The sequence below is a fragment of the Polypterus senegalus genome, chromosome 2, assembly GCF_016835505.1.
Source record: "Polypterus senegalus isolate Bchr_013 chromosome 2, ASM1683550v1, whole genome shotgun sequence".
NCBI classification, from domain to species: domain Eukaryota; kingdom Metazoa; phylum Chordata; class Cladistia; order Polypteriformes; family Polypteridae; genus Polypterus; species Polypterus senegalus.
In genome coordinates, this window is record NC_053155.1 from 196,822,618 (window position 1) to 196,833,151 (window position 10,534).

A 10,534-nucleotide genomic window follows, 5' to 3' on the forward strand; every position below is an offset into this window, starting at 1 on the left:
CATAACTCCAGTTCTTAAATCTTTACACTGGCTCCCAGTTAAGTTTAGGGCAGATTTCAAAATCCTCCTTTTAACATATAAAGCATTAAATGGCCTTAAAGGTCCGGCTTACTTGTCTGAACTTATCATGACTTACAAACCTGAGCGCACATTAAGATCTCAAGATGCCGGTCTGCTTAGGATTCCAAGGATTAATAAAATAACAGTGGGAGGTCGAGCTTTTAGTTACAGGGCCCCTAAATTGTGGAATGGTCTTCCTGCTTCCATAAGAGATGCCCCCTCGGTCTCAGCCTTTAAATCCCGGCTGAAGACTCACTACTTCAGTTTAGCATATCCTGACTAGAGCTGCTGATTAACTGTACATACTGCATCTCTGTTGTTAGTCATTAGCACTATAACATAAGTAACATGATAATTATATTTGAATACTAACTCTCACCTATTCTGTTTCTTTTCTCGGTACCCAAATGTGGCAATTGGTGCCACCGCCCACCTGCCAAGTTGTTTGCCTGCCTATGGTAAAGTCATCCCTGATGCAGGATCACAGGAATCATGGGAAAGAGGGGTCCTTTCATTGGAGCAACGTTTTAGCCGTGGCATGGCCAAATGGGGAGGCAGCTGATGGATGAGGTCTCCAGGACTCTAAAAATATCCAAACCTAATTATGTGATATCATCTACTGTTAAACCGTACTTCTAAAATTTTTATTATTATGCTGTATTAAGGAATTGTTCTGTTCTGTGTATTGTATTGTATTGACCCCCTACTTTTGACACCCACTGCACGCCCAACCTACCTGGAAAGGGGTCTCTCTTTGAACTGCCTTTCCCGAGGTTTATTCAATTTTTCCCTACAAGGTTTTTATTGGGAGTTTTTCCTTGTCTTCTCAGAGAGTCAAGGCTGGGGGGCTGTCAAAAGGCAGAGCCTGTTAAAGCCCATTGCGGCACTTCCTGTGTGATTTTGGGCTATACAAAAATAAACTGTATTGTATTGTATTGTAAATGTCCCTGGAAAGTGAATGAGGGGATCTGGGCTGATGACCATTAAATGTAGTCTGCAAAGAGTAAGATATAAGCTATGCACAAATAAACTGGGGTTTCTTGATGAAAATTTCTTATTTCTGAAAATCGTATCCCAGCAAAGAGGAGAGGATATGTGAGATGCCAAGACCATCTAAAGATGAAGGTTCGAGGGTCATGGAAAGTTTTGCATAACAATGAAATGAGAACTGAGACAGGCTGAGAGGAGAAAAAAAAAGTTAACAAGAGAGAGTAGAGGAGAATAAGGTGATGGAGATGTAAGTGAGACACCATAGGCCCTAAACACTAAATGGAGCTATAGACAGTAGGAAAAGGTGGAAGAAGGACTGCTACAACAAGACTGAAAATATTGTAATGATTCAAGGCCAGAATCCCCAAAAAGATCACATAACACACTGGTACCACAATGCATCAAGGTAGACATTAAACTGGGAGGACCACCTTGTAGCAAATCATTATTATTAAAGGTGGGTGAGTGTATATTCCACTAGGGCACATTGCCTACCTTCCTTTCAATGTTTATTCCAAATTTGAATTGCATATGTCATAATGGGCATCACATGAATTTTGATGGTCTTAAGACTGAAATTGGCACATACTGTACAGCTGAATTCAACTTATATGGAGTGTAATTGGTATCTCAATGGGAAGCCAAGCTGGCAGGACTGAAGGGTTTAATTAGCTCCAGACTGAATATAACGCATAGGCCTAATGGTATAATTCTAAATCTGTAACTGAGACACATGCATCACACCTTTCCTGGATTCCCAGTCTGCTTTAGTCTTGGTGTTCTGCCATTTCAAATAAAACTGGAAGGCAGAGAGTGAACCTCTGACCAGTACGAAGTAGGAGCATGAAGGGGAATCATTGAGCTTTCAAAAAAAAGTCTAGGAACCACCTTCATTTTCACAGTGGCCAGATGGACCTGAAAATACATTGGGATACTTGACCATGAACTGGAATTCATGTCTACAAAGACATATCAAAAGTCTGAGTTAGTATTGGTCAACAACACCATTTATTTATATAGCACATTTTCATACAAACAGTAGCTCAAAGTGCTTTACATATTAAAGAATAGAAAAATGAAAGACACAATTATAAAACAAAATAAATCAACATTAATTAACATCGAATAAGAGTAAGGTTCAATGGCCAGGGGGGACAGAAAAAACAAAAAAACTCCAGACGGCTGGAGAAAAAATAAAATCTATAGGGAGTCAGTGCTCAAATACTGGTCAGCAATAAGGATAGGCACAGGGAAAGCTATAGAACAGGTGGAAGAGTTAAGTGGCAGGAGGGAGAATTTCAACCAATTAATTTTATTCTCTGACATAATTTCAAAGGATTTTAAAAGGTCTAAAACATATGGAAAATAATTTGGAGTATTCAATAGATAAAGGAGTATGTCATCAGCATAAAGAAAAATGCTATGTAGTGAAATTTGAAAAAGTAGGTAAGATATATGAATAGACTAAAATTAAAAAGAAGAAGGAAGAGAAGACAGCTCTGTGTGGAACTGTTCTAAATAAGAAAAGGAGAAGATATGTCTGATTTGTGAGCAGCACAGCTGAAGGAGTAAATCTTAATGTCTTAATCATTCAGCAGTAAATAACATCTTGTCCAGTACCTGCCAAAGAAATATCCAATTTAACAAAGGTAATTTTAGTATCAAGGGTGCTGCATTACCTATATGAAGCAGTCTTCTGACATTAACTGAGGCAAAACAGGAGCAGATAAAAACCATTTCGATGAGGGAGGACCAATTTTTAAATAACAGTCTGTGTGCCAAGAGTTTAGCAAAGAGTTTCACAACTGAATTCAATAGGGACAAAGGCCTGAAATTCATAGTGTCAACATTTGGATGAGAAGTAAAGAATAATATCCCCTAAAGTCTGAAATCAACTCAGGAAGAATGCCATCAGTGCCTGTGGTTTTTCCTTTATTTATAGAGTTCAGTCTGTCCCTCAGCTCAACCGGAATTATTGTATCCAAGCACAATTACACCATAAAAAAAAACAAAAAAAAAACCACCAAATCTTAATACCAACCATTTGAAAACTTCACTTCCCAAAACACACTGTGTTAAGTGCAATATTGCTCCTCTGAAAGTCAAGTAATTCTGTTAAATGTAAAAAATGTGCAAACTGAAGACATGGGCACATCAGAAAACAGACTAGAGTCGCTGAGAAACTATTATTTATTTGTTTAGGGTCATTAATGGTAGCAAAAGACTCATTATGATGGAGACAAAGAGCTAAGAGTTTACTGGATTTATCCACTGATATATAACAACAATATGATGTATCTGAAATTCTTCCAGTTTACCATAAGCAGTTTACCACAAGTCGAAATTGCAAATTCATGGGTTTTATCTAGTAAGCGAGGGAGAGACCACTCTAAGGCAATCATCTATTTATTTTTTCTGCAGTATAGATATGATGAAACAGAGACATAATAGTCTCAGATGCAAGCTTTGGTGACTTCTCTGAAAATTCCTGGATCCTCCTTAAAAATGTCTTTAGTTTAGCAACTAATTGATCGATATATCAGTATATACAGTATGTTATTATTTAATAATAACATGTTGAATCTGCTGGCAAGAGGTTGCAAGTTAAGGATGATTGCATTTAAAAAGGATTTAGTTTTGGTCTGAGATTAGGAAGGACAGGTAACAGGAACCTAAGATAATTGAGAGAAAAATATACCTTAAAAAATACATTTGCTTCGCTTTACGGTATGGAGAGAAGAATGAGTTTTTACTTGCAGATAGACTTAAAATATGAAAATTACCTACCAGACTGAGGTGTTCACAGACTTTGCAAATACAGCTGGTTAATTGAGGAAGATGGATTTGGACTGGAGAAGGGGATTTGACAGTAAATAGATCTATAACTGTGTTTTGTGTTGACCCAAGTCAAGTCATGAAAACTATGCAGCTGAATGTCTAAATTAGGGACGAAAGAGTCTTGATAAAGCATAGATGTGTAAATGTTTGCAAATATAATTTTCTGTCCTTCCATCTCTGAGGATAGATAGCAAAAGCACCCCTCCCCAGAAATATAGTAAGCTTTGACTATAAACACTCCTTAATAAGTAGAAGCACACCATATACATAAAATATATTATTATTATCACTATTATTATTATTATTATTATTATTATTATTATTATAGGAAATACCCCATATTTACTGGTAAGGTAAGGAAGGAGGCAGTATCATGATAATATCTATTTTGGCAAGGATCAACATCTTTGGCCCTTAAGTAAGTTTCTTGTAATAGCAAAATGAAATGTGGTAATAATGTAAAAAATAGAAACGGCAAGAATGGTAATTCTGGGAATTCCTATAACAAACATTGCATGAGGTGACAGAAAGGTAATTCATAGTTAATTCATAGAAAATAGTAAAGAAAAGAAAACTCAGACTAACAAACTGGATTTGGTAAAGCAGTAACATAGTGATCAACAAGCACCACAGAACCTCAACAGAAAGTACACCAAAGGACTTCCTCTCACCTAGTCCACAAATCCTCAAGAGAACCAAAGTTATATAAAAACTAACTTGCAAAGAGAACACATAAAAAATACCACTCACTTCCTCCTCCTCTCCCCACAATGGCCACCCAATGAAGAGCTAAACCAAAAATCATTATTGCAAGTAGAAAGCATGAAAAAAGGAGTCTATAGAGGAGGAACTTATCAGTGACGCCTGGTACCATGAATGCAATCGCAGACATAGCACTCCAAGTAAATCCTGTTTCAGCACCAAAAACCCATACCCACAACCTCCTAAAAACATTACTCCCAGAAACACACCATGTTAAGTAAACAATGCAAAAGCCAAACCAAGTGAACATGTAGGGAACTGAAGGAATAAACCTTATCATGAATCAAACTGATCTACAGCTAATTAAAATATATATTATCACCAACAGTGAAAACTACTGTATATTAACGAAGAATTTAGAACATCAATCACATTATTAAAACAATAGTGTGGTCTACTTAGATGCACTCAGTGCTGAAGTAGTCTAACTGCTGCTTGGGATGCACAGATTGAACTGAGCTTAACCTATTATTACATGGGAGAGCAACCTGTAACCTTGAACTCCTTGATGGCCATAGCTCAACTTCTGGAGGTTTGAATAAACGGAAAGAGGACTTGCCGAAAATGAGTTTCGGAGACAAATGGATAAATAAGGAATGTTCATACTGTTATATATCTGCACCGTGATATTAATTGCAGGGTTCGATTATGCAGCCATGTGCGGTAGGTCTGTTGTTTGGTGAGATGAGCTTGATTGCTTTGGTCTGGGTGAGGAAAAGGAGAGGGAACATTATAAAGGTTTTGAAGTTGTTGCACTTACCAGCTGTCAGCGTCTCTCTTTCCTAGACATAAAACATAAACCATCTTGTATTGCCTTTCTAGTATCAGGATTCATTACATATCATTTCTGAAAAGTCATCACTGAGTAATCAGGAAAGAAAACAGTCAACATTCATATTCTATCAGCATATTTTAAAAAACTTAACAATGACAGCGCAAGGCTTGGAAGTATGTGATTAACTTGAGTGGATGCTGTGGGCTCTTTCGGTCTTCGAAGAGGTTTAGTGAGAAAAGTAAGTGTATCATCTTTCTCTGAGTCTTCAGGTAGGCCTACAATTTTTCTGTGGCCATGGTACTCTTGGTTTGCTAGCTTTACAGTAATCTACTATTTCTCAGTTTTCTGTTGCTGGGATTTTCTGGGATTGCTCAGACTTGATACCAGAAATCTCAGTCCTCATATAAGTAAAGTGTGTTTGTTCCATTAATAGTTTGCTTTTATGTTTTTCCAGTATTAAACATTGGATTTCCCAGCACCTGCTGTATACACCACCAAGCACCAAGTTCTGTACACACAATGAGACATCTTGTACACCTGTCAGGTAGGTGAAACCACTTGCCCCATAAACAGGCAATTTAATATTTCAGATATAATACTGGAAACATCAAAGAGTATATGGTGCAGTCAGAGCACGACCACTAAGCTGCCATTACTTAGAAGATTTCACATGATACCCTTTTCTTAATAGAAAACATCAGAGCCTTTCAATATAACTTCTCTGCTGCTTTTAAAATTCTAAAATTTTAATTACTATTTTAGCAATTCCATTTCCTCATTTTAGGTTACTGTACTAGCATTTATATCTGCTGTTCCTCAGTCAATGCATTTTCCATTTAGCATTTCTTTGATACAACTTCTTCTAAACACATATGGGTGGAAAAGTCATTTTTTTACTGAACCCATCTAATTCAACATTGTCTTCATTGAGTGCTCATAACCGAACAGTTCGCCAGTCTATAACAGTTTAGAGATCCCAGTCATCTAAAACTTTACAACTTTAGGAAGTGTGAAGAAAATTAACTGTCTGGAGAAAAAGTATAGAGGAAGAACATACAAGCTCAAAAGAGACAGTGACTGGAACAAGATTCAAAATGAGGCATCTGGAGATGTGAGAGAAGTGCAAAATATATTAAAAAAATATGAAATAGCAAGTGCTTTTTTAAATTTAAAAAAGTAGTTGAAATGGTATGGTAGCCACATATTGGCTGATTAGCTAAAATTAAAACAAATTGCTTTTCTAAACCTCTTTATATAGTACCATTGTCTGTTTTTGTACTTTTGGAAATATGTTGATATTTAATTGGTTGATTTATTAATTGCTAAATTGATTGATTGCCTACAGCCCAAACCACATAGTACAAATCAATGACTTCGACCTTTCATTAAAATTCAAAACAAATAAAAAGTCAGAGCCTCCGTCTTTACTTAGCTGAACCACAAATTCAGTTACTGTAACTGGAGACCAAGCTCACATCAAACAAAATAAACACTTCCAATATCACAATTAATACCAGAAGAAGAAACAAATATAGAGTTTTCTATTTTCTGCTCCGCATGCCTTTTTTTTTTAAATATTATCTACAGCTACAGAAAATACACCAAAGTTTTAGCTCCCACCTCCAGGACATTGCAGTTACCTGCTCTGTCCTTCTTATCTCATCTTCTCCATGTGCCCATTAGCTCTCCTTCCTGTTTAGGATTAGTGCACACCTATCTTTCAATTAGCAACAGTCACTTTTCTCCTGAGAAAATGAATATAAACTAAGTAAATAAACAACAGACATTGAGAATCTGGGCAACCCTCAGCAAGAAGCTAATGATTAAGCAGTTGTTCATCTGCTATAACTAGCCAGAAAGCTTTTTGTTTTGCCATAAGCAGTGCCCACGTTACGTTATTTTCAAAAAGAGACACAGTTCTGTAAAGGCAATCCATTCAGTCGGTCCTTGCATTAGACAGATGTTTTCACTGGAGCCGGAAGATTACACTCCTGCTCCTGCTCTCTTATTTGCTATTGTTTCAGTGGCTTTTAATAACCAAAGGGCAGATTCCTCTTGGTGTCCTGCTTCGCCTCAGGGACCTGTGAACGGCATGTGAATCCCATGTTGGGTGCAACTGCTGGAGACAGACGGTGTACTACTTTTACTTTTGTGGTGGCCAGCTAAGCTGAGAGCTAAATATATCCTTAGTGATAACGCCAAGACAAACAGCGTTTTTTTAGCAGTGATTTCAGCCAATTGCTGCTGTGAGCTCAGTGTAACTCAGGGCTAACTAGGTGCTAGTAGTATTGCTTTCTTAGAAATAAAACTATGGCAAACATTCAACATAAATGAACTGTGAATGAGAAAAATGATCTTCGGTATTAACCAAAGCTTATAGGTTGCAAGCTTTGACTGATATTTTATTTCTTTTTTCTTAAATATACACATTGTAAATGAGTATTTGGTTATTTAGTCTCCTTACCTGAAAATATAATCTCACATATAAGAGATTATCTGTAAAGTAGACTATGAAATCTGCAGTTTAGCTCTTTAGATGTGTGAGTATACAGAAAGATAAAGGTATTGTGGCTGTGTAGCTGTCATTGTGCCTTCCTATCTTTTTAGCAAAGAAATAACCTTTTGACTTTTTTCTTTGCAGGTGTATGCTGACACAGACCTTTACCAACACCTAAATATACAGTATATATACACATATACAGTACATAAATATATATATGTTACATAGTTTACTGTCAAATAATGCAAAGAGTACGCAACACGTGTTTCGTCCTCATTTGTGCTCATCAGGCATACACACTCCACTGCTGTCCTTGCAGGGATCAAACCTCAGATGTCAGCGTCAGACACAAAGTCCCTTTACACTGTGCCACGGTGTGTAGTCCGTCTATTTGACAGCCTGTAGATCGGAGTAATTACATTCATAGCATCCGTGTTCTGAGTCCTGATGTGTTACCTGGTGGGTAACCACCCATTCAATCAGAACACGAATGCTATATATATATATATATACACATACATACATACATATCTGATGGCCATAAAGCTGAAGTGTTGTGTCTTTAACCTTCTTTCATTTTCAGCAGTAAAATAATATTTAAACCATTGTCCCTTTGCAGATGCATGCTAACACAGCCCTACACTAATAGATATGTTTATACAGTATATACTGTATATGTAGAGTGACAGTGTAAATAAATGAGCAGGGGAGCTGGGAGCTGAGTATAGTAGCCGCAATAATTCTTTGTGAAACTGAAGCCCTCCTACACTGTGTATTGGGAAATAACTGCGAGTTAAAACTCTCCATCAGAATATAATTGAAGTAACATTTTCAACAGAATCTCATCTGCCACAACGTATCATTATTCAGGATGAGTATTCATCCCCCAATTTTCTTAATACCATTACATTTCAAATGTCTATACCTCCTTGTCTGTATCTTTTATTTTGACTATTGCAGGAAGAGATTCTGAGAACACCAACCACAGCTGCTTCTCTGGTGGCCACCTTTATCTTGCAAGTTAAAAAAAATGAGCAGCAACAAGAATTGTTTACTTGTGCGCCATCATAACTAAAAATACCATTTACACATTTACAAATGCTAAATGATTTATCTATGTATTATTTACTTTGAATGTTTAAATGATCTATTGGAGCTTAGGAGCAATGAGTTACGCACACATCATTTTTCCAAGAACATCTCTTTGGTAGTCCAGTATACAAATTTCAAAATGACTGGCACAATAATTGATCCAATTTCTAAACCAATTTCTAACAAAGGGTTGCAGGTAAGCTGGAACATATCCCAGCAAGCATTAGGTACAAGGTAGGAACAAGCCCTGGAAAGTGCAAATGGCACAATAATATACTTTTAAAACTGTTTCTAGTTCAGCATTTAATTTAGCATTTACAAAAGCCTTTAAACTAATCAAAGACAAAAAAAAATATATATATACTGTATATATATTTATATATATATATATATATATATATATATATATATATATATATATATATATATATATATATATATATATATAGAGTACTATACTATGCTACTACTATACTATATATATGTGTTTATATCTTCTTCATTGTCCTAGCACATGTCTAGCACTTGCATAGGGTCTCCTTTTCAGTACATTAATCTCAATTTGGGCATCTTCACATAAATCTGTTATATCATATGACTATAACTATAAACTTTGCTTCATCACAATAATTCTAAACACTTCATAATCCCAACAACAACTAAGTCACACAGGATTCACACAGAAAAGTGCACAAATGAAATGAATACCTCTTCTTCTCTTTTACATTTGATAATGTTTTTTACTAAGACTATTTCAAAAAGCTAGCTGCAAAAATGTAACATGTGGTCTAAACACGCATGGCTACTTAATAGTGACGGCCCTCCTTGATTTGCCACCTGCATCTTAACGCTTGTTTGCTTTCAAAGAAGTGAGTTTTCTTAAAGACCTAATAGAGCAGTTTTGTAGTAAATTTGTCGAAACAACATGTGGATTATTGTATGAAATAATTCCCCCTTAGGGGGTTAGCAGAATGTGTCTGCCTCCACCTCTCACAGTTCTTATCTTTTAAATTACTTGTTTATTTTAAATATCCCTTACTATGTAGAAAAGTGACATTTTTGTGCTTTCTGAATTATAGCCACAACATAAAAAGAAGTGTGTTAAAAAGCTAGATAAAGCATTAGTCCTGCTAATACCTAACAAGAGAAAGCCATTGTGCGTGAACAGAAAGCCCCCAGCATGTGTGAGCTGACCCAGCCTTAAAATGGACCTACCTGCACTGCAGTGAGTAATCCAGCTCACGTATCCGAGTCCTGGCAGGATTGGAGATTGTGGAACATCAATTGGTTTTATGCCTCTCTCTCTTTCTCTCTCTCTCTCTTTCTCTCTCTCTCTCTCTATTTTTGCAGTTTCCTCCTCCCTTTCACCCGCCCCTTTTCTCTGTCAGTCACATGGCTTTCTTCTTTTATAATCTATACAAAAAAAAGTTGATGCTCTTGTTTGAGAATGAGCGTCAAATGGGATACGTGCCATTGTAGTCATATATCATCCAGGATTGCAGTGCATACTCAGGCAC

The 10,534-nt window shown here is 36.5% G+C and overlaps 1 protein-coding gene across 1 annotated transcript in view; it reads right to left on the reverse strand.

Annotated features, from left to right (window-relative positions):
* LOC120523641 (norrin cystine knot growth factor NDP) overlaps positions 1–10,330 on the reverse strand; it is a 92,661-nt gene extending 82,331 nt beyond the window's left edge. Inside the window, exon 1 of the mRNA XM_039745144.1 lies at positions 10,233–10,330. The gene's annotated coding sequence lies outside the window, so the exon portion shown is untranslated. The remainder of the gene's footprint in view (positions 1–10,232) is intronic.
* Positions 10,331–10,534: the final 204 nt, after the last annotated feature.